Source organism: Alligator mississippiensis, chromosome 3 (assembly GCF_030867095.1).
Source record: "Alligator mississippiensis isolate rAllMis1 chromosome 3, rAllMis1, whole genome shotgun sequence".
NCBI classification, from domain to species: domain Eukaryota; kingdom Metazoa; phylum Chordata; order Crocodylia; family Alligatoridae; genus Alligator; species Alligator mississippiensis.
In genome coordinates this window covers 267,742,829-267,768,262 of record NC_081826.1, presented here as the reverse complement: position 1 = coordinate 267,768,262, position 25,434 = coordinate 267,742,829, and the positions used below count along the sequence as shown (strand labels likewise).

General features: G+C 41.4%; 1 long non-coding RNA gene across 2 annotated transcripts; it reads left to right on the top strand.

Annotated features, from left to right (window-relative positions):
* The first annotated feature begins 673 nt into the window (after positions 1 to 673).
* Positions 674 to 25,101, top strand: LOC109285277 (uncharacterized). Of its 2 annotated transcripts, XR_002092973.2 has the most exons (5): positions 674 to 991; positions 12,842 to 12,921; positions 15,497 to 15,632; positions 24,533 to 24,583; positions 24,968 to 25,101. It is a non-coding gene; the product is annotated as an uncharacterized LOC109285277 (long non-coding RNA). The 2 variants fall into 2 exon arrangements; XR_002092970.2 differs by having other exon boundaries at positions 679 to 991; positions 24,533 to 25,101.
* Positions 25,102 to 25,434: the final 333 nt, after the last annotated feature.

Below are 25,434 nucleotides of genomic sequence, written 5' to 3'. Positions count from 1 at the left end.
CTCCGCTGGTTCTGGGGCACTGCTCTGCTCCCCAACCCCAACACTATGTGCCTCCTCGCTCCAAGAGGCATGGCGAGGCAGGGCTGGGGAGCTGGGAACTGCTCCACAGGCTCCACTGGCTCTGGGGAACTCCTCTGCTCCCCAGCCCTGTGCCCAGGCCACGTGCCTCCTCGCTCTCTGAGGTGATGCGGGGGCACAGAGCAGTTCTCCGGAGCTGGCAGAGCCCATGCCAGCACCCAGTCCCCATCCCTGCCTCACCATGCCTCTGGGAGTGAGGAGGCACATGGCGTCAGGGCTGGGAAGTAGAGCAGTTCCCCAGCACCAGCCCCCAGCCCCGGCTCGCCTCCGGGAGCATATGGCCTCGGGGAGAAGCCACTGCCTGAGCTTACCTCTGGTAAGTGTCCCACACCAGCCCCATTGCCTGCCATAAGTGTGAGGATCAGTGACGTAAGTAATAACAGGTGTGTAAAATGCAGAGTGCTGCAAGTATGGATTGCCACAAGTTGAGCCACTGTAAGTCAAGTACTGCCTGTGTTTAGTCATTTTACCCCACAGGTCTGCCAAGCACATAGCAAACTCATCACATTTATACAGAAATACATTCAATTAAATAAACCATATCATGAAACTGCTTGAAAGCTTTTCATCAAAACTTTTTTTCCAACAAAAAAGGGTTATTTGACAACTACTTTTGTGGAAAATTACTCTGAAAGAAGCAACTGCTAAAAAGGATGGACCATTATGATGACATTCAGAACTGTAGGAAAATTCTGTTAGTTAAAAATGAACCAGGGAGGCAGTCTGTCCAGCTTTACCCTTCTCTATGGTATCTAAACACGTATCACTGGGAAAAGGAGGGAGAAAAATCAAACAAATTCATGTGTTGAGGCACAGCAGTATTGTACTTTTGGCTCCAAGTAACTGATGCAAGTAACAATGAGAAGGAAGAACTAAGGCACCTGATTATGTGATTGCAGATGACTAAGTAGTGGTAAGATTTCTATTTTACTATAAATTAAATACGCAATTTCTGTATCTCAGGGACCCATTGGGTACTCTAGCAAATGTTAGGTCCTGTTTCACTGAATATCTGTAACACTGGCATGGAAAAAGAGGTAGACAGGTCATATTACATTCACAAATGCCTGAAAGTTTTAATGGGCTTTAATTAAGATGGCAGAGCAATCATAAGACAAGACTTAGCAAGAAAGTAGTAGCTAAACGGGACTGAAATGTGCAAGAGAAAAATAGGGGGAAAAATAATCCAAATGCAGTTATTGCATAGAAGGAAATGTTTGGTAGATGTTATGCTGGTTGAGACATTAGGGATCATGCTTGCAGTGTGATATTGTGGAATTTATAAACTATGCAATCTTAGGCTACATAGGCTGAGGTATAACACCACACATCAGGAAGGAAATCATCACTTTTTATATGGCACTGGTGAAATCTCCCTTGAAACATTGCTTTTGATTCTCCATAACTCAGTACCTAAAGAATGTACATGTTTTAGAGCATAGCCACATAAGGCTGGCGGGGACCAATTGGGTCCCTGCTGGTGCCTACAAACATTCAGGGTTCTGCTCTAACTCATGGCACTTTACATAAAGTACCATGAGTTACAGCCCCACTCCCCTGACCCAACAGATGTTTGCCTGTTGGATTGGGGGGGAAGGGGGAAGAGCTGGAGCCTGCCTGAACCAGCCAGCAGATGGGGGCATCCAGCAGCCTCCTAGAAGGATGCTGAACTGCCCCTCTTCCCAAGCTGGGACTGCCAGTGGGGGAAGGTGTGGAAGGGGAGAGAGCAGCTAGCACAGATCTGCTAGCTGCTTTTGAATGGCTAGAGCTGCGAAGTGGGGTGGGGTGAAACAGAGTCCCTTACCTCATGGGCCTGGCTGGGGTAGCTGGGGGGTGGGGGAGGCATGAGGTGATGGGGCTCCATTCCACCCTGCCCACCACGTAGTTCTGGCCATTAAAAAGCAGCCAGCAGCTATGTGTTGGCTGCTCCTTCCCTTCCCCTTTCTTCTCCCACTGATAGCTCTGGGGATAGGGCTGAGCTGCTGCTGCCAGTGCAAGGACTAGCACAGTCCAGCCCAGCCAAGCCCAGCTCAGCCCTTGTCCCCACACAAAATATTAACTCTGGAGGGAACACAAGTTCCCTAAGGTGCTCTGCTTCAGAGCACCTTCATCTAATACATTTTACTAGGGTTAATTTTTTGCATGATGGGACATTTCAAAAGTGCTCTGCAGCCATGCGTTAAGTCATGGCTGTAGAGCACTTTCAGGGGCCCAATCACACAAAACATGGCACTTGTGTAAGCACCCTGAGTCCAGCCCCCTCCAACTGCAGGTATCTGGCAGGAGTTCAGAGAAGAAGAACAACAAAAAGGAATGATTCATTGGTGGTGATTAAAATAGTTTAGTATGCTGGTAGCTTGGTTAAACACAGACAGCCAGAGAGCCTGATCCAAAGCCCATTGAAATAAATGGGAGTTTTTCCACTGTGCTTTGATGGGCCTTAGATCAGATATAACTCTTGATCTGTAAGTATTAAAGTGTTAGTATTGAAATATGTAAGTACTGAAGTGTTAGTATCAGGGAGGGAGAAACATTGGTTAGGAGATTCAGAAGAATGCAGTAAAGGAGGATGAAACAAAGCAAATAGTATTTTGTCTGCATATCAAGGCAAAATTGATAAAATGAATGTTGGAATTGTCTCCCAAGTGACAAGTGGTAGCAGCCCTATTTGTCATTTAAAATTAGCAAGAGTTCTTCAGAGATTATAGGGAGTGATAATCCTGAATCAGCAGGGAGATGAGGGGATCTTTTAAGTCTTTCCCTAGCCATAATTTCTCTTATTCTGTAGAGTGAGGAATCCAATAGTGACTCAGGGCTGAGTCAAATGAAAATAGTAGCTTTTCCTCAAGTATTTGAGCAGGTTTATTCATGCTAAAAAACTAATAATTAGTTACCAGATATACCAGAAAGGCCCAGCTGTGTACTTATTTCTAATGACATAAAGTCAAGAATAAATTTGAAAGGAAATTGAAAACAGCTTTTAGAAAAGAAATGAAAACAAGAAAACTCTGTTAACATTTTGTTATTTGTAAGTAAGTGAATATGAGCAGGTACTTTCTGAGTTTGGTCTGCTGTTTCCATCACAACCAACCCTGATTTTATTTAAGCACTTCACCATAGAGCACAGGTTGTTTGTTAAATGTTTTCTAACACTTACCATACACAATAAAAAGTATTAATAGTCTGCAATTCTGCATTTTCCTTATCAAGATCTTATCCTACTAAGGAACCCATAACTGTGATTCTTCATGGACATAAGGATCTGTCTTGGTGGGTCCCTTTGCTTTAATGTGCACTTTTATTCCTGGGAGGTGACCAGTTGATGTAAAAGTCCAGCAGGATAGAACCTAACAGTGGCAAACAAATAAGCCTGTACTCAGGCCCAGCTAGGTTCAATAACAGTGTACAATAATGCAGCACTTCCTTAGAAGTAGGTCTGTGTCTTCTCTTCAACTTATTTTAAATGGATTTGGGGGGTTTGGATGCTTACCTTTTAACATAAATTCACCAATGTAATGAAGGTGAAAATCCTGCATATTCCTCCTTCCACTGAAAATCCTCCAGTCATCCATGCATCTGTTGGCACCTTCTCTCCCCTCAGCCACATCCCTTCCTGGGCATTCTAAACTTCCCGCCAGGACCTGCCAAATATTTCAGTCCTTTGACTTCTGATTCTAGTCTTCTAATCCTACTCTCACCACTCCCATTGACATACAGGGAACCAGAGAGGGTTTTGGAAATGGGAAAGGTAATTGCCAGACTTTTCAGCTGCATTCAACATCTGTCCAACTTCATGGTCTGTCTCATTTTCCAAAAGGCTGAGAGATTCCACTCCAGATGAAGATCTAACATCCCCTAAGTGTCCAGCCATCCTATCCCCTTCATCTTTTAAAAGATAACCAGTTTGCATGTTTCATTCAAGGACATGGGTCAGTGTATGCGTGTGGAAGTTTTTTGGGTGTGTGGATGGAGAGAAAAGGGCACTTCTATCTGCCTACTGGAAGCTGAGGATTCTTCCACTTACCTGATTTACATTCCTTGAGCGCATCCAGATGAGCGTGTACATGCAGTTTGCGGTGCCTCAGACCTGTTTGTGGCATCGCAAACCACTCGCAGCAAACGTGCAAATTTGCAGTGCAGTGCCAAAATTTGATATCAGGATGTCCCGGTATCAAACCCCTGCCCCCACCAAAAAACTCACTGCAAAAAGTGGCAAGGTGCATGTGGCATCTGCATGTACCACAGAAACAGAGTCTGGCTGTCTAGAGCTATGCTCTGATGTTGGCCAGGCTCCATGCAGCTGGATCAGCAGTGCTGCTGCCCCAGGAGGCCCCCAGGACCCCAGGTAAAATCACACAGATCAGAGAATGGGTTCAGAACTAGGAACTGGATCGACATCTTCCACATGACAGGGCAATGACAATAAGGGGTTGAAGCCAACCCATATTACCTGTTATGGGGACAGGGAATTGCTATACTGTGGCAGACTCACTCTGTTTACTATCTGCAAGTACCAGAAGGTTCTGAGTAACATACGAGAAATAGCAGAGTAGACAGATGGTGCGTAATGTGCTTACCATGAATATTGCTTTATATTAAAAAAAGAGATTGGTTGTAGGTCTGAAGCATGAGGTTGCATATCTCTTCTTTAACTCTACTACAGTGTTTTCTCTCCCATACTCTTTAATAGTCTTGTCCATATTCTGAATCTTGCTAAGTATTAAAAATTTAAAATGGAAAAACATTCCCCTCCCAAGGAAATAAACCCTACGTCGTTTCTCCCATCCCAGGAAACATAACCACACCATGAAGGTTCTTTTATGTTCACATCTTCTAGGAGGTCTCAACAAGCCTTCTGTTGGCAACTGTTTTTCCTCTTTCTATCTTTTGCTCCATTTTTCTTTTGTTTCTGTTTCAGTTTTTCCTTCTTCACCATTAACTTATTTTCCTCTGTCCTTTGATACTTAATTCCAATGCAGTATTACTCTGATAATTTTAAAATTATTTTTGTATTGTATTTTTGTTTTAACATTGTTTTAACATTACAACAAATTGTATTTTTGTTTTAACATTGTAACGTCAAATGCTTGGATAACACTGTAACTTAACTATATCCATTTTAAAGTTCTGTACTGGTTGTTCTGTCTGCAACAGTGATTTTTTTTTTGTGAAGCTTGTCCATATTTTTGCTTGTAAGTTTGTGTTTGTAACAGAATAAAATTTCATTCCAGATAATTTAATGTGACATTCTGCTTCAGTTACACTTTTGAAACCTCACTGTAGACAATGAGGTTCCCTAGAAAGCAGAGTTCAGCCCTATATCTTAAAATATCTTACCATAAGCTTTACAGTGTTCCTAATATGAAAATTAATTATGAGCATAGGGAAACTATATCCAAGTGATCAGTACTGTTTCTGTTCTTATTTTTGTCAGACTGGTCTTGTGGTTGTTTAGCTAATATAACTTTGACTTGAGTGCCAGTTCTGTCACATCATGCCCATTTAAGAAGTAATCAGAACACAGTAACAAGAATAAGTGTCTGTAAGTAAAGTCTAGGATTTTGTTTCAATGGTCTAAATGTCTAGGCAGCCTCCTCTCCTCCATACGCCTGCCTAAGTATATAGGTATATGAGTCAAAGGTCTGGGTTACCTCTTACACATACACCATGATCCAGAAGGATCAACAGTTGCCTACTAGGATTTTATTCCCTACTGCAGGGGTTGTCAACCAGGGGTACACGTACCCCTCAGGGTACTTGGACCTGTCCTGGGGGGTGTGTGGAGGTGGGTGGGGACAGAGCACTGCCGCCTCCCAGGAGCAGGGCCGGGGCAGGGCTAGGACAGTGGCACCCCTCTGCGGGATAGGGAAGCTCACATGTTGGTGGCCACCACCACCCCACACCAGTCTGGTGAGCTTCCCCACCCCACAGAGGGGTGCCGCTGCCCTCACTCCAGCCCAGTCAGCTTCCCTGTCTTGCCCTGGCCCTGCGGCAGTGCTTCATCCCTGTCTACCTGCCTGCATACCATCCCCACCTCTCTGCTTTGTGTCTGGCTGCACACTACCTGTCCCCCATCCCTGCTTAGCATTTGGCCATGAGCTACCCTTCCCTGCTTGGAGTTGAGTTCAGCCTTGCACCACCACCCCACTTGGCATTCGGCCATGCGCTACCCCTGCCACCCCGCTCAGTGTCTGGCCACACGCTAGCTCCCTCCACAACCACTTGGCGTCTGGCCGCCAGGGGTACTTAGACTAAAAATGGTTGAAAACCCCTGCTCTACTGTGCTCCTGACTTGCTGTGCGTCTTTTGGCAATTTACTTCCCTAATCTGAATTTTATTTCACCCATTTACAAACTAGCTGATTCAGGGCTTAATTAATGTTTGTAAAATATTTTGAGAGAGGTACAGGAGTGCATATTTGCTCATATAGGGTGTTCATACACATGCTCTAGGAGTATGTGTGTGGGGGGAAGGCACTTTAATTATAGTGACTCTGGGAGCCGTTTTAATTAAAGTGTCCAGAGTGTCCTGTGTATCAGCGTCCTCGCATTGAAAAATGGTGGCAGGGGCACTTTAACTAAAGCTTGGCAAATGAGCTGTAGTTAAAGTGCCCCTACCACCATTTTTCAGCACTGGGACGCTGATACATGAGACACAGGAGTCTGCTGGAGCATGGTTATTACCATGTTCTGGCAGAATTAATCAATTAATCGAGTCTGCTCCAATGCACTGTAATTACATTGTGTTGGAGCAGCCTCACTGCTCATGTATAGGTGCCCGTAGTGGTCTAGAGACTGGTGAGAAAACTTTTATTTAGGTTTTAGCAAAACCCTGATCTTGGATAGTATGATCAGATTGACATATAACTCACTTTTATACTTTCTTGGATGATGTGAGCAAAAGAAAAACTTTTCTGAGAAATCCCCCTTTGATTGATCCTTATGGGGTGCGTATGAAGGACTTAAGGTACAGTTAGTTGCATTTACAACCTGTGATAATTACTGAATGCAGAATGCAGTAGGAGGGAAATCATGTGACTTTTCAAAGTCAAATTCATCCTCAGCATCATTCTACTGGCCCCAGTGTAGTGAAGCCAGACATGGATTTAGCCCAATATGTACTGGGAGAAGGGTAAATTGTTTATGCATTTTTCTTTGAGGAAAAACAAACAAAGATTATAAATATTTTATTATTAAGGCTTTTTACTGTGGAGCAATAAATCAGGTGGTTAACATGGATCAGACAGGAAAAAAATATTTTGAGAACAAGGTTTCCCATAAAGTAGGTGCTTCTCAGTGACAAACTCTATGGTGTCTGGCCTTTGTTTTAAAAGCCTTGCCCCCTTGATGAAGGCTTACACTTTTCTTCCACTCAGTGTTGAGAACACCAACCCCATGACATGCGCACAGCAATGAGATTTGAGGGGCTCTTGCAGGGGGAAAACTAATTGATATATACTACTCAATCCCTTCACAGGCACAGTGCAATTTAAGGACAAGATTGCATTTCTCTTGTGTAGACAACCAGCAAGAAGGGGGAGCAGAACAGCAGCCTCTGTGGGCCTGCTATCTCCCCTCCTGCAGAGATGGGTAGGAAATGGGCAAACTTGAGAGGGGGCTTGGGCAAAGTATTCACTTCTAGCCTCGGTCTACATGCCAGCACAGCCATAAAATGAGCTAGGTAAAGGACAGGTAGGTGTACATGGTTTCCTTTCTGAAGCAAAGGGGAGAACTGAGGAACAAGCACTGATTTTCTGCTGCCTCTTAATCAGCAATAGTAGCAAAATCACATTTTAGTTCACTTGACTATCTGCTACTCTCCTGCACAGCTCTCAGACACCACAGATATGTATACCTGAGATACACACACACAAGCACACGCGCGCACGCATGCAGGCGCGCACGCACACACACACACACACACACACACACACACACATATGCATAGCAAGACTGTGCAGTCTGTCTATCCAGAACAGCAGGGAAAACAGTAGGGTCCTAAGTAAAAATATAGAAGGACTATGGTTAAAGGGAAGCAAATCTATATTCACACATCTTTGCCTTCCATGATAGTTAGCAGCTACTTTCCCTGGCCTTTGTGCTGGCTGAGGCTGAGCTCGCAGTCCCCTTCCAGCTTTTTTAATGGTCGCAACAGAACAAGGCAAGAAAGTTCTCTCTTTTTGTGTTTTTGGTGTGTGTGTGTTAAAAAGATACATTATGAACCTAAGTATGAGAAATGCATTCCGCAATTAACTTTTTTACTCATATATTTCAGCTGATATTCATATATATCAATATATATGAATATATATTCAGCTGATTGGTGTATATATGACAATCATTGACTTCATTTACTTGCCTCACTTTGCATGTTGCTTTTTAGAAAATCCTTGCATCTGAACTACATGTAGAAAGTAGATAGAGGTGTACAGAATTTAATTAGAGCTGTGAGAAAAAAATAATACCATATTCTCACAGTTGCAAAGTTTCACAGTTCTAAAGTTCATAAAAATGTTTGATCCAACCTATAGAATTTACTAAAGAATTACATCCCTGCGACATAATTGTATACATTGATCAAAAATCTGCACAGAAAGAAGGTAACATTTCTTTAGAAACTTATTGGTGTCATCCATCTTCTAGTTGATTTATTTTGTGTGACCCTCTGAAAGCCAAAGCAGGTGGTTCGATTACTTTTATCTGAGGCTCTGTAACTCATTTCACTGATAATCTAATGCAATTTGGAATGTAGGCTACTGCTTGTACACAAAAGCAATTCTATAAAAGCCACCTCCTCATTATGTAGACATTTCGACATTTCTGAATAACTCCTTTGGGATATCTTACCAAAAGTGTATATGCCTTAGCCACAAACTTTCACAGGGTCATTTTTAATGGATCTTTCATTAAACTAGATAACAACAAAATAAACCATCCCCAATGAAATAAACAAGCTCTTCATCTAGTGCCAAAAGAATTATTGCCAGGTCTTTTTATTGAAAAAGAATGAGATTCTTTGTGGAAATCCAAACAAGGTTGCTTCTTAGATGAAGGCTGGCAAGTGGCAAATTAAAAGAGTTCAAACCCAAGACTATCTGGATAACAACAACGCACAGAAGGAGTCTTCCTTTTTTTTGCCTCCCCTTTTAGCGTTGTTAAAATTCTGCCTGCAATATTCCACTTTAAATTCAATATGACTGAGGCTTTTATAAATCATTCAGGATAAAAAGAGCATTTTTAAATGACATTGCTCTGATGTACCTCATCCACTTTAAAAACATCTTGGTGCGTCAGACTTACCCTGTAATGTTAATTAAGAGGATTTTCCCCCAAACATTCCTTCAATGTTGCCGTAATTAATTTAATAGGAAATGCAGGGGATATTTTGCTAGGCAGAATTGTAGGAATTTTTATGCAACTGTTTCTAATACATAAGATGATATTCCTGACATGTTTAAGAAGATAGTACCATTTCAAATTGGTGTTGCACTAGATGCAACCTTATTTTTATATTGTATTCAAAATCCTTACAAGGTATTTAATGTATAAAAAATGACATACAGCTTTCCTCATACATCAATATAAATAGCATGAGTAGAACCAAACTTGGCTACTGAAAGCTGGACATATAATATTTTTAGCAGGATACAGATGCTGAAAGTCTTTAGAGTAGGGGATTTGCCTCTCAGTTAATGAAAATGCCTCAGGAGGAGCTGAAATGAAGCCTGATCCTGGTTGCATTGATGTCAACTACAAAAGTCCTAGTGACTTCAATGGAATAGTATCAGGTCCATGGTGACCCAGTTTTCAATCCCTCTTTGGATTCCAGTACTAGTCAAGAGGGCAAAGACACTGAGTATTAGAGGCTAAAGGATTTCAAGGCAGACAGAAGCAAAGCAAAGCAATGCAAGGCTGGATGAAAATTTTACTAGACTGCTCTTGCCAAAAATCAGTGATTGTTAAAGAAATGCACCCTCTGCAATGCAGAATTTCTAATATTTTGTCCCACAAAATAAGGATTCATTTGAAGTCAATGAGTTTCTTTGGATGAGTGCTGTTTCTTGTTAGATTAATCAGCTCTTTTGAAATGCAAACAGCATTGGATGGTTAGTTTAATTTTATGGGTGTATAGGAAGTGGATGTAATCAATAAAAGCTGCCACTGTAAATACTTTAGAAACCAGAACAATTCCCTTCAACTCTTTATCAATGAATAGCATTATTTGATATGTGTAATCCTTCAGAGATTAAGAATCATTAGCTAATAAGCCAGGCCTTCGTGAATCTGTAACATCTGCAGTTTCCTGATCACAGAAATGCATTTGTCACAGCGAGGGAGAGGAAACTGACATACCATTCCCCAAATGAAAACCTTATGAAAGCAGGGACTTTAGGGAAGAAAAACAAACAAGCATCCTATGCATCACGATTTTCAGTTTCATGGAGAAAAGAACTTATTTAGAGAACATTTAAACAAAAAAAATTAAGAGTAACTTTGGGTTTCAAAGTAGCAACTGAAAAGAAACCACTTTCCAAATAGGCAAGGCTGCTACGCTTTCTGCTGCCTATAATGTCCTTGTATCTCTCTACACAGTGATCACAGAAGTCTATTTCATTGCAACAGATTTAATTGTTCATTGACACCAAGAGGGAGGGAGTGACTGGGATGACAGGCAGCATTAAAGAAGAGTTTTAGCTTTTCTTATTGGGCAATTTGATAAGAGATGTTGATTCTGAATGCTCTCACAAGGGCTTTTTATTTGTTTGCTTAATACTGAACTGTTTTAGAACTGCACACAGCTGAGCTGACAGGAGATTCAAACTGAGTGTGTTGGTTTGGGAATTACGGGGGTGGTGAGATGCAGGAAAATAGTCTCTGTCTTCTTCACAGGAAAGTCAGCTGATAAACTGATCTTAAGACAACGAATCTTCCTTCCTGTAAAATGCAATAACAGGCAGATCTTACAACCTCAACGACCTTCTGCTAACTTTATTCCTAACCAAGGCAAATAGGGGGGAAGCTTTCCTTGGCAAATGTATCACACAGATTCTATATGAATCAGATGGCTGTGCTTACAGTGAGAGCCAACAATGCCCGCATAGTGGACCACATATCTTTCAAAGCAGACGAGTTCACAAAGAAGTCCCCTGCACATGAAGATAAGCTGCAGTAGGCTTTTCATTAAACATCCGCTGTGTACTTCCTGCCAGAGCAGTGGGCTTGGCCCGAGGGAGCTGACTGACGAGCAGCAGCAGTCAGTCTATGAACATTTCTCATTTTGTTATTTAGGCCAGCTCTTCCCTACAGCTCTCAGTAGAGGGCAAAGAGAAACACACCATTTATGTCACCTTATTAAGTACACACAGCTTTTGCAGCACTGCATCGTGCTGTAGCCTCTCTCGTCCTTCTCTTGGCACCATGCAACAGAGTAAACATCATAAAGAACATAAAAAGGAGTTTTCCTGAATTTTCCCTTCACTCCCCTAGCAACAGAAAGCTTTAATAGGGTAGGTTTTTTTCCCCTCAAGACAACATTTCCTTCCCCCACTCACATAGGGCTGGCAAAAATTCAAGCCCTTGTGCTTGGTAATGCTCAAGGGTTTCTCCAGGAAGCTCTGTTTTAAAAAGAGTTAACACAGCTGCTCACTCACCCTGCTTCTAATTACACTAAGTCCATGGTCACTTTCTCCTGCTGAAAATGACTTGGTCTGCAGAATCTGACCTGCCACAGACAGCTCATTCCACTCTCTCTCTAATAATGATGATAGGGAGTAGAGAGACTTTCTATTGCCTTGCGCCTCCTGCAGTTATTTATACCTGTGCTGAGGGTGCATAAAATGCTACCAATCACTAGAATTTTACACCCACTTTGCTTCAAAGCCTCTTCTCCATGCATCTGTATTGAGCTTTACAAGCATTAACTATTAAGCCTTGCATTTTTGCTGTTAAATAACATTGATACTCTGCAGCCTACTTGTATTAGATGATGTATAAACACATGGAAAAATAATTGCCTGCCTGAAAAAACTTGCAGTCAGAAAAAGACACAAAGGAGACAAAGAAGCAGGTTGAGGACATGTAAAGGAAATAATAGCACACAGTCATTAACCCCTAGTGAGAGGCCTGAAGAGATATTATACCCATTTTTTACAAAAGGGGCAAACTGAGATAGAGAGTTTAGCAGGTGAGCAAGTTATTTTCAAGGGAAGAAAGTGAGCACAGTGGTAAAGAATCTGTATCAGAGTCAGGATTAGCAATCAAGAGGTTTGGTCCTTGAGACTCGTGCTTAAACTATTAAATTAAAACAAAACTGCTTAAGGGAGAAGAAGGGAGACCCAAGACTTTCCACAATGACTTATTAACTGGGTGCCTCAATTTGTGGAACCTCATTTAAGATGCACCATAATTTAGTTTTTCAAAGGGCAGGTAGGTGCTCAACACTTTCTATGAATCAGATCTCTTTAAAGTGCATTAAGGTGGGCACCCAAAAATGGAGGTTGTCAAATTGCTAACTATTGTGTAAAAGAAAACCTTGGGATAAATGCTAGTTACTGAGTATAAAGTACTGACATATAAAACAGAAGTATTATAAATATACCTTACATCTCTGTAAACAAATAAACTATGAGTATGTTTTGGTCAGCCTCTAATACAAGACTAAGAACATAATGGTCCAGTATCCTGTTTTTGACAAAAACCATGCTGAATCTTCTCCAGAAGATCATATTTGTCTATGTGACTGCTGATTTTATTCTTTATTATAGATTCTACCAACTTGCCAGGGATTAAAATGAGACCTACTGGTCTGTAGTTCCCAGGATCACTTCTGCATCCCTTTCTAAAGGTAGGTGCTGTGTTGGCAACCTGCCAGTCTTGTGACACAAAGGATATTTGTAATGATGGGTTACAGTGCTATTGCCAACAGTTCTTCAATCTCACCTTTGAATTCCTTCAGAACTCTTAGGTGAATCCCATCTAGTCCTGGAAACTTTTTAGCATTTAATTTATCAGGTTGCTCTACAACTTCTGCTATCACTTCAATGTGATTCAATTCTTCAGACCTATTTACTATGAAGGACTGATTTGATATGAAAATTTCTCCCAGTATCTTCTGCAGTAAAAACCAATGCAAAGAATTCATTTAGTTTCTCTGCTATGACCCTATCATTTCTAAATGTACCTTTCATACCTTGGTCATCTAATGGTCCCACTGGTTCTCTCACTAGCTTCCTGCTTCTGATGTATTTTTTAAAAATTTCATTATTAATATAAGCATATTTTGCAAGACTCTCCTCAAACTCTTTTTTGCCCTGCATTCTTTTGCTTTTATATCTGACCCATCCAAGTTTATAAGCATTCCTGTTTTCCTCATTTGAACATGCCTTCCATTTTTTGAAGGATGCCTTTTGCCTTGGATAGCCTCCTTGGCCACGTCCAGACTTGCAGGGGTGTGTGGTTTATGGCACCGGAAACCTCTTTGTGGCACCACAAACCACACATGGTGAATGTTAAAATGTGCCCCATGCTACAAATTTGCATCATGGGGCCAAATTTGCTACCGAGATTTCCCGTAGCAAAAATTCCCCCCGGCAATGTAAGTGGCACAATGCATACACAGCAAGCGTGCACCAGCACACAGATGCTGGGGCATCCAGGGAGATGTTCTAGTTGCTGGCCAGGCCTGATGCTGCCAGACCTGTGCCCCTGCTGCTCCAGGCCACCAGATTAGGTTGTTGGGGCAAGCACTGGTACTGGCCCTAGCCTCCAGCTCTCCCTGGCTGAAGAGCTGGGAGGAACTGGGCAATGGCAGCTTGCCCACTGGGAAACAATTTGTCCTGCAATGAAGCACACATGCAGGGGCATTCACTGTGGCAATTTGTGCGCTGCAAGCTCACGCCCCTGCATGTCTAGATGCAGCCCTTAACTCTATTATTAAACCATACAGCGGGTTTATTGGACCTTTTATGATGTGTGGTATATACTTTTCCTGAGCCTCAAATATAATATTTTAAAACAGCTTCCAGGCTGCCTGCAGGCCTTTTACATTGTTGACTACTTCATTTAACTTCTTCCTAAGTAGTTTCCCTTTTATTTGTAATTTCCTAAAGTTTCATATAGACATGATAGATTTTTGGGGGTCACTCTCACCTGCTAAGATGTTGAATGTGATTATGTTATGGTCACTATTACAAAGCAGCTCACCTACAGATACCACTTGGACCAGGTCCTGTGTGTTACTCAGGATTGGGTCTAGTATTGCTAGTACTGCTTCCAGGGGCAGGCTCCACAGAAAACCCCCGCAAAGGATCAGGCCCCTCTGCTTTTTTTATTCCCCCAGCAGAGCCTGCTTGGACAAGCTGCCACTGTGCAGCCCATGACCTGTGGGGGGCCCAGTCCTTCCCTCCACAGTGGCGGCACCCCCTGGGACCACCTGGGCAGGGTGCTAGCTGTGTAGGTGCTGTCCCAGCTTGTAGGCAGCACCCACCACATCTAACTCTTCCCTGAGCCTGCCTGGGGAGCAGCGCCCAACAGGCTTCTAGCACGCGGGCTCTGGGAAGAGTTGGATCTGGTGCATGCTACCTGCAGGCTGGGGCAGCACCCACGCAGCTAGCATCCTGCCTGGTCAGCCCTGGGGCTGCCACCACTGTGGACAGAAGGACCAGGCCCGCCCCTTCCCTCACTTCCAGTTCACGCGGGCATGCTCCATTGAAAAAAAAAAAAAGCAGTGAAGAGCCTAATCCTTTTTTTTCCCCACAGAGCCTGCCCACCTCTCCCATGGCTGAGGGGTGACCTGCCAGGAGGCCATGAGCTGTGGGGGGCCCCAGTCCTTCCTTCCATGGTGGTGGCACCCCCCACCCCGGGGCCACCAGTGCTGCCAGTGGGCGGGTGCTGCCCCAGCTTGAAGGCAGCACCCAGCCTGATCCAACTGTTTCCCAAGCCCAAGTTAGGGCAGTACCTGCCTGCTACCAGCCCACCCAGGCAGCCCCAGGGGACACAAGCACCACAGAAGGAAAGACCAGGGCCCCCCACTGCAGCTCAGAGGCCTCTTGGCCCCTAGCTGTGGGAGATGCTGGCAGGCTCCATGAAAAAAAAAAGGACCAGACTCCCTTGCTGTAACAGTGATGAAAGCCCCTAAATTGAAACAGTGGGTTTTTAATCGTCGCAAATAAAAACCCACCATTTCAATTTAGGGTCCCCTCATCACATGTACAAGGGCCCTAAGCATTCTGACTTATCCTTACCGTTATCTACAATTATGCTTTCTGATCCACTACTACTCACTTTAAGGATTGCTCTATTGCAATGACTGCTCTACCAATATTTGTCTGTGCTAAATAAACATGGTCTCATACAAATCAGTAGATTAGATTGGTACCCAACACTAATCTAACCCTATGTTTCTCAAACCTTTTTAATAGGTGGCCACAATCTAGAAGCACTCTTATCTAGAACACAGCATCCCTACCAATCTGACTGCTTGGACTGCTCCTCTCCCATTTATAAGCACTTACTATACCTGTTGCAGCTCAGTCAATCACTTACATGGAAAAGCAAGTAAAAAAAAGATTTAACATATACTTATCTTGTCTTTTAATACAATGTAAGGGTTGATACAAAGTAAGATGAACCAATATCACATCTCTAGCAAATATAGCTTCAGCAAATACAGCCAATATTTTGGGAAAACATGGTCTAAAATAGTACCTTAAACTAGAGCATAAGTATGGGAAAATAAACTTGTCTCATGCAGTTGCAGTGTATTCATTACAATATGAGATACTCAGAGTCAAAGTTAATCTGCCATTGCTAAGTGTGAGTGAAATGGCTCAGTTACAATAATAGGCAGCCAGAAGATTTCCCATTCTTCAAACCAAACATTTGATAACATTCAAACAAATTTTGGCAAAGTGTGCTCAGCCACATTCTCCACTTTCTTTTGTTTCCAACTGGAAAAAAATAGAAGGATTCTAATGTAGCCACTCGAAGGCTAGGGGCAGAAGTTACACATAAACTGGTATAAGTGAGCAGAAATTAGTTTATACCTGTAACAGAACATAAGTTCAGTGCACATAAACCAGTTTCAAAATGGCTGAAGCTGGTTTGAGATAAACCTGGTTGAATGTAGTATCAGACTTAACTGATTGAGATAACCAGTTTCTGGAACTTCTGTCCCAGGCCCAAGAGAGCAGCACTGTTCTAAAGATGAGCAAAACTGTCACTTCTGCACTGCTCCTTTCCCTACTGGGTTATTTATTCATTGCTTTTAATTTCTATGACAGAAATCCCACAAAACCATGCTTGATGTTGGAAATCATGCACATTCAAATAGCTTGAATATGTTCACTTTTGGGACATGTCTCAAATCTTATCTAAGGTTATGATCCTTTGTAGAGATGGGAGTATACTAAGGGCTGGTTATTATTAAGTTAATCTTATTGGGTATTCTGGCTATAAAGTATGAGAAGTTTATGCTGGTCAGTTGTGAATTATTTTATTTTAACATGTCAGAAATGCATAGAGAACAATGGAGGAATGTCTTTTTGCTAGTATAAAAAAAGGAAGGAAAATAGGGACAGAAAAGATTTGCCACCTTTTTATATCACACAGTTTGTAAACTTAGTGATTGACCATTAAATCCCCAGGAAGATCCCCACTGTGAAAAAGAGGAATTTATTCAATAAGGAAAAGATGAAAAAAAATTAGATCTATTTAATCACTTTCACATGTGGTAACCAATAACACGAAGACATTTATCTATATTAACAAGGAAACATACTGTACAGTATTGTAAAACAAAATCTCTCTGAGCTCCTTAAGCAGACATTTGCACTAGAATACTAGAGAAGTCATGCTGCAATACTTCATGGATATGTATTGTAGTTATAGAAACACCTATGCTAGTTTGTATACTGATTAAGGAGAAACTCTAAGTTAATAGTTTTCTTAATAGTTTTCTTCCTTTTTTACTTGGGCTATGGTATAAGCCACACGTGAACAGACAAATTCTTTTAAAGGTTGTGGCCTTCAAGGTACAATAGGACTTCTTATCTCATTGCCTGGTTCTGAATGTGTGTGCATTAAACTGAAATCCCCCAATCCAAGTCCATGAATCATCCTAGTGAGGCATCTGCTTTATAACTCTCCTAGCAGTCACCTGCTTCCCATTTGAGAAACCAAGTTCCACGTCATGCTGTACTCCCTTGAACCACATGTATCTTCTGGGTTTTCTCTTCAGCTGTGAGGAAACCAGCAAACTCCCAGACTTACCTCTACTGCTCTTTCTATTAAATTAGATGCTTATAACCTTTTAAAACCAAAATAAAACAAGAAAGTATATGTTGTTTGAATAACAAAGGTTTTGATTCTATTTCCTGTTTTCAGTGTCAATGAGTATATGATGTGCTCAAGCTAGATGTAAATGCATTTAAGTGTAATAACCCTTGGCTTTTATCACTTAAAAAAAAAAAAAAAAGATGTTTGACCTACATTATATTGGATGGGTGACCACAAGTGCCAGCTCTACTCCTGTTTAAGTCAATAGGAGAACTCCCAATGACTTTAATGATGCAAAATCATGTTGGTAGAAAAAATGTTAATCTCCCAGGACATAAATGTCAGGAACCTGATCCCTAGCTGGAGTTATTAAGAACAATACATTGATCTGCACCAGGTGGGAATTTGGCTCTGAAGTTCTAGCTGGTAATGTAACATGAGCTCACCACAGCCAATGAACTGTGCCATGGGAGCTTTGTGGTTAATTCCCTATTCTAAAATAGACTTCCAGGCTAGGGACAGACATTAAATATAAACCAGTTCAAGTGATCAGAAACTGGTTTAAACATGTAATAAAACAGACTTTTAGTTCACATAAACTAGTTTGAAAATGGCTGAAACTGGTTTGAAATATACCTGGTTGAATGTAGTATCAGACTTAACTGATTTGGGTCAAACTGGTTTATGCAATGTCTGTCCCAGTCTCCTTCCTAGTTTAAATTAAACCAGAGTTCCCCAGCATCCCAGATGTTTTGCAGCCCTGGATGGGGTTGTTGGCGCCAGAGAGCTGGGCTGGCTCCTCCCCTCTGCTCCCTGGCTGGAGCTCTGGGAAAGATGGCAGGCACAGCAGCATCTGCCCGGCTTCCCTGTGCCCTCCCCCGTCACCCCCCCGCTCAAGAAGGGATTCTCCACTCAGAACAGATGTTCAGTGCACATAAATCAGTTTGAAAATGGCTGAAACTGGTTTGAGATAAACCTGGTTGAATGTAGTTATCAGACTTAACTGATTTGGCTCAAACCAGTTTATGCAATGGTCTGTCCGAGACCCCTTGCTGTTTTAAGATAAACCAGACTCCCCCAGCATCCTGGCATGCTCTCTGGGCTGGGTGGGGCTCTCTGCTCTACAGCAGAACTGGCCCCTCCCCTCTGTTCCCTGTCTGCAGCTGCAGCTCCAGCAAAGACCTGGGCTTCTCTTTCCTGCCTCCCCACTCCCTGCTAAGCAGATATTCCCCCTCCCCCCCTGCCTTGATGAGAAGTTGTCTGTGTATTAGCTAGCAGACCACATGCTGGCTATGGGTCGTGCTGAATCAACAGGCAGAATCAACAGGCAGCTGGTAATGTCCCTCTGTTGTTTTCTTAATGGGGGTCAAAAAAACTAAGTTAGGGGTGATAAACACTGTTATAAATTCCCTGCTGGGATAACCAGAGTATCCTGCTGTGACATACCCCCCCCCCCCCCCATCATCTCAGTGCTGTGGAAGGAAAGGGAGGGCTGCTCTAGCACCCCCCCCAGCTTCTAGCCTGAGCCACTGCAGGCGTATGCCTGCATGTCTGAGATGTCTGGGCATTTACAAACTGGTTCAGCCTAGCCAAGTTAGACTAAACTGGAAAGATTGAATCAATTCAGGCACAGGCTTTTTGAATCTCTGTCCCTAGCCCCAGAGTGACTTTGAGCAAGTCATATAAATTCACAGTGTCTTCTTTCCTACACTGTGAAATGTAATGGCATTTCTTTTGTCTATAAACTTTTTAGATAGTAATAATTTTGCGTCAGGCTTGTCTTTTAGTATGGGTAAGTACAGACAGTTAAAAAGCCCATGGCTGAACTGATTCAATCTTTGCAGGTTAGTCTAAGATGAATAGATTGAACAGATAAGCAATGAACAGACATTAATTTTTTATTCTGGAAATGCAGCCATGCAGTAACTCAGGCCAGAAGCTGGGGGACACTAAAGCATGCCTCCTTGCTCATTTGGAGCAGACAGCTTGGGCCAAGGCTAGCCCATCCACCCTGCAAGGGGGGGAGAGGGTTGTGGGGGATATACAAAACATCCTGGGATTCTTGGGGACTGAGTTAACTTGAATCTGGATGGGATCTGAGACAGAAGTTCAATAAACCAATTTAACCTAAATCAGTTAAGTCTGATACTACATCCATCCAGGTTTATCTTAAACCAGTTTCAGCCATTTTGAAAGCAATTTACGTGCACTGAACTTCTGCTGCGTTATAGATTTGAACTGGTTTCTGATCACTTCTACCAGTTTATGTGTAATTTCTGTCTCTAGCCCAAGTGTTTTATAAAACCTAGCTCATGAGGTCCCAGGTCTACCACATGCTAATACATTTAATGCTAATAAATTATAATAAATATTATTAATAGTAATTATTTTCTTATTCAGGATACCTGGGTGTGCAGGTATACAGGAGGATTATATTTTTTCTTGATTTTCCCTTAAAGGAAATCATAAAATCATTATTAGAACAATTTTATCATGTCCTGTTTTTTCTTTCTCTAACATGTATGCTCTATGAGGGGCATGGATCATCAGATACTCTGTACGTTCAATATAGCTTCTGCATCACAGCACTCGTGAGGTCTCTCATCAAGCTAACAAGCAAATTACCCATGACAGTCTTGGCCAAACTCCTGATAAAGGTTCTGAAACACAATGACACCCTTACTCTTTCTTCCTCCCTTGTAAAATCAATCAGACTTACACTTTAAATAGGCAAGTGGCCTAAAGGAAAAATTTTTCCCAGACTGTCAGGGTCCTGGGAAGGGGAGCTAAGGAGGACCTTTCCGCTTGTCATTTGTTGTTGAGAGAAAATGGGTTACATGGGATTTATAAATCATCAAATACTGACAAATATTTTAAAATAATTTGTAGACAATTGAAGGATCCTTTACACTCCTGCTTGTATTTTGAACAGGCTTTATTTAGGAAATCAGGCCTTTCTGAATTTGCTAAGGTGACAAGTCATTGCTAGAATGTGTTAAATGCAGTTACAGGAATACATGAGGTGACTAGTGTAATTGAGCATGATACATCGGCCTGGGAAATTCAAAAAGGCACAGTGTGCTGAAAACCATAGCTAACAGGGCCACAGATTAAAAACCAACTAGTAAACCTATAAAGACAGTTACAGTAGACCCTCACTGATTCACACGTCACTAATCTGCAGGCTTTCTAATTTTCACAAAATCCCCCCTCAAAATCCTGGCAGGCTCTCTCAATGTCTCAGCAAAGACTTAACAACATATCACTTCATATCACTAAGGCTTCATATCACTAAGACTTCACTGTCACAAAATGTGAGGCAGCTTGAAGAAACATTAAATAATTCAAGCAGCACTACAGTTGTTCAAATAAATGATCAAAGTATGTTTTGTGCTTCATTCTTCTTGTAAACTGTTTGTTCATTTATTCCTTACTTTGAAAAATCTATAATTTGCTACGGGTTTTCCACTCATCAGTGCAAATTAAATGAGACGATGCTGTACAGACTCATAGATTTTAAGGCCTTGAAGGCATTATTGCTAACTTGAGGCATTTAAATATCATGAGTCAAGCCTCAAAACTCATGAGATTAGCTATATATATATATATATATATATATATATATATATATATAGGTCTTTTATTTATCTTCTGGTTTCTGAACCTTCAGGGAGCACTTTGGGTCACATTTTCAAGCTTCTTTTCACAACAATGTGAAGCTGTTGCAAAAAGGCAAATGTCATTCCAGGATGTATTAACAAGACTGTTATATGTAAGACACTGGAAGTAATTATTCTGCTCTACTTGGCACTGGCAAGGCTTCAGCTGGAATACTGTGTCCAGTTCTGGGTACCACACTTCTGGGTGGATGTAGACAAGCTGGAATAAGTCCAGAGGAGAGCTACAAAAATTATAAGTTTAGAAAACACAAGCCTATGAAGAAAAGTTAAAAGAAATGAGCTTGTTTCATCTAGAAAAATCTGAGTGGAGACATGGTAGTAGTTTTCAAATGTATTAAACTTAATAAGAGGATGAGTTGTGAGTTGTCGCTCATATCTACTAAGACTAGAATAAAAAGTAATCAGGTTAAATTTTCAGGAGGGGAGATATGGTGAGGTAACTCTAAGGATAAGAGAAGCAGTGAAATAGGTTACCTAGGGAGACTGTGGAATCCTTGTTACTGGAGGTTTTCAACAATAGTTTAGAAAAGCTTCTGACACTGATTGTCTAAGTCAGTGATTCTCACCTTGGGATGCCATGAGATCCTTTTAAGGGTGCCCAGGGATGCCCTTTAGTATTAGCACTGCTAGCTGTATAAACACCTACATATGATTTACAAGATAAACCTACATATTTCAAATGGTAACCCATAGTGTCCATAACATTCTGACCCATTGTGATCTGAGTTCTTTGCAATGAAAGAATTGCTCTATTGTTTTTCCCACAGTCCAAAATTTTTTTTAAAAAAACAGATCAAATGCTAAGAGCTGGCATTTTCTGAGTGGTGCCTTGATTATAATTATAAGATGAGGTTTTCAGTCCTCAGATCACTCATTTCTGAACTCTCCTCAACTTTCTAACATTTTTACTGTGTATAAAAGTCATTCACACGCACGCAGGTCTCAGTTGCACTAGTGTCAATTAGAATCTGTCCCTAGTATAATATATCACGGCCATGAGGACCAAAATTTGGTTCTATCCATACTTATTACTTCCAGAGCATTGCCAAACCCCTACTGAGGATAGTGGGAACTGTGGATGCTCAGGACTTCTGAAAATCAGGCTCCTCAAGTCAATTCCGAGAATAGATTTACATACCTCATGTTAAGGCAGAATTGTCGACCTTGGTTGCTAAGTGAAAATTCAGTGCTGCTGAAAGATACCAGCATTACCTTTCATAGATTAAGCTATGATTAAAACTTCCCTACTGGTACTTATCAATAAACCTCAGTTTAGAAGAACACCTGCAGTGAGGCTCAGGAGAAATGTTCTTGTTTTCTATTCTGATTCAGTTCCGAGCTAGAAAATGAGTCTACAGGTTAAGGACAGTGCTAATTGCCCCAGAAATTAATGGAATCACTAACTCATTTCATGTATGCCAGTAAAATGCTCCGAGATGACTTTACCTTTCTGTAACTAGTTTCAACCTTTGTCAGATCCTAACTAAAGATCTGGTGTCAAAGCTGACAAATAATTTGTAAAAAATGGGTTTTGCCATGCTTCCTGTTAGTGAAATGGTATACTGATGTGAAGAGTGATGCTGTAGCCATGATGGTCCTGGAATTATGCAAGAGGCAAGGATTTTTGTGGGTGCTATCTTTTATTGGACCAACTGCATGGCTGAGATAAAGTTAAACAAGCTTTTGAATACCTTGCATTGCATTTGAAAGCTTGTCCTACTTTATCCCAACCATGCAGTTGGTCCAATAAAAGATAGCACCCACAAAAATCTTGCTTCTGCTAAAGTGACTCATTTTTTATTGTGAGTTGTAAGAGACATTTATATATTTTTGACTGGACACATGGTTTATATAACATGCCTCTTTGTCCTAACTGGATAAATAGTTCTTAGAATCAGGGATCTAGTTACACAATTACAAATTTTAAATTGGCTTCCCACAAATATTCTGCTCATGTAGATCCAGCCTAGGTAATTTTTTTTCTCCCGAAATCATCTGCTTCACTTAAAGATATTATCACCTAGAGATATTGTATATTGCTTTGACACAGGCTACTTAGAGAAGCTTTGGAACCTCTATCCCTGGAAATTTTCCAAGAGTGGGTTAGACAGACAACTGGCCAGGATGTTTTAGTCAGGGATTATGCTTTGAGCAGGGGCTGAACTATATGACCTTATGAGGTCCCTTCTAGTCCTACTGTCCTATGATCTTATTCTAGTGCTAAGCCTCTTTTTTCCCCCTTACCCTTCACTCCAGGCCACTCAACCCTGCAAAATAAAGTACCAAAATAACTAACAGCACACAAGAGGGTTGGGTCCAAGTAATGGACTGAAAGCATTTAGCACTAGTTACAAAGGTGGGCAGGTCTCAAGTTATCAGTTGTATTTGAACAAGCTCAATATTTACATTAATCAAGATGAGAAATGATTCACAGTCAGACAACTACTTTTTCTTGTGTTCAAATCTGATTGGCAGCATTGGACTAGGCTGTGCAATCGATGTCAAGGCATGAAAAATATCTGCCTTTCAAATGAAGTTGTTTGATGAAAGTTTTCATAACATAAAAGGTGCTTCCATGTATTGCAGATCCTTCTAATCAAAAGCAGCACTTAAAGAAGACAAGGTGTTTTTCCCTGCTAGTGGAAGCCAATTAAGTGTAGAGACAACAAAACAAGGCAGGACACTATAAAAGCTAGATCTATACTTTCCAAAAGCTGGGGTGCATGTCCAGGGTTTGGGTTCATCTTTATACAGTTCATTAAGTGTAACCATAAACAATACAACCAGCTGCCAAAGGAAAGGAGCTTAGGGTGAAATTGATGGCATATCAAGATTTGCATGATTTACTGTATATTACACACAAAAGTAGCAAAAACAAATCTGTAAGACTAGTTGGGCATGAGTCACAAACTAGAAAGACAGGTAGGGAATAAGTCATGTCTTGTAGTTAGTCATTACTATAAAAGGGCAGAATTGGCAAGAAGAAGAATTAAGCCAGGAGCCATTTCTCCCCTTATACATATTTGGATGCTCCTGGCACCAAGTGAATTCAGTTCAAAGGACATAATATACCATTTTATATGGTAATTTTGCATTGGTGAGGTTTACTTTGTTAATACTTTTAAACATGTGTGCCAAGCAGTTTTGAGTTATACTATGCATAGTAATCTCTTTTTTTGGCGATAAGCATTCATGAGACAGATTAAAAGAAATACATTAACTAGCCCAAAGAGTTGCAGAACATACACAACTTACTTTGCTCTTTGAAGAATTATAGCTAAACAAGTCCTCTCCTCAGCAAGAGGGAGATCTGGGTCACAGACCACCTTACACAGCAAGATAAATTTTATATAAAACAGTGAAGGCTGGGCTTCCACAGGAATGAGTTGGGCTGGTCTGATACTGTTGACAGCTCTAGAGGCTTGCAGGGACCTCCATAAGAAGCAGACTTATTTTTTGCGTGTTGAATCTTTGTTTTAAAATATTTTGTTTTTCTTCAAGCAGAAAAACTGATGTGACTACCCCAGGATGGGCTTTTCATAAGAGATATAAGTAAGTAGGTGTCTGACTTCCACTACATTTCAGTGAGATTCGGGTGCTTAGCTCCCATAGACTCCTTCGAAAATCCCTGCCTAAAGATTCAGAATCTTGCCCCTGCTCCCCATTGGCTGGCCACAGGCCTTGCATTTTTCCCCCCAGAAACTGCAGTGGGAGCAATTGCATCGCTAGTGAAATGACATTAATAAAAACACTTAAGTGACTTTTCAAGGAATTGAAGGCATTTCCAGAAGAAATTCTAGTTCTTGCCTGTATGCCGTAGGCTAACTTCTCTGCTAGTATACATCAGCATTTACTAAAGCAGTGACAGACTGAAAATACTGAAGGCAACTTGTATTGTGGAATCCTTCAAAGACTCTGCCATCTCTTCTTTCCCAGAGGAGAGAGAGAACTCTGGATCCTACTGGAGCACCAACTGAGAATGATGGGCTGCATTGGCCTTATCATCAATACAACCCATCCTGCTCACCTACCGCAAAACACATCAGTCAAATAAAAACAACATGAGTCAACTGCTTTCTGATTCACTTTCCTCTCCTCTCAATCTGCATTGCTTTGCCTGGGGAAATGGGAGGAATGGCAGGCTGTAAGAGCAAACATTTTCATTTCGGGGCAATATTTTCTGCCAGTGCTGAGAAAATAAGACCTGATTTTTTAGTATGCATTGAAAAGTGTGTGATTATTAGGCACGTGTAAAAAAAAAATGCATGCACATTTTTGTTATGCACTTATTACAACATTTAGGTACATATACACCCAGCACAGGGGCATCTGGGTACTATGACTGCACACAAACTGCTTAGGAAACAACTCAGGAAAGTAAGTCTAAACTTTGATTTAATGTT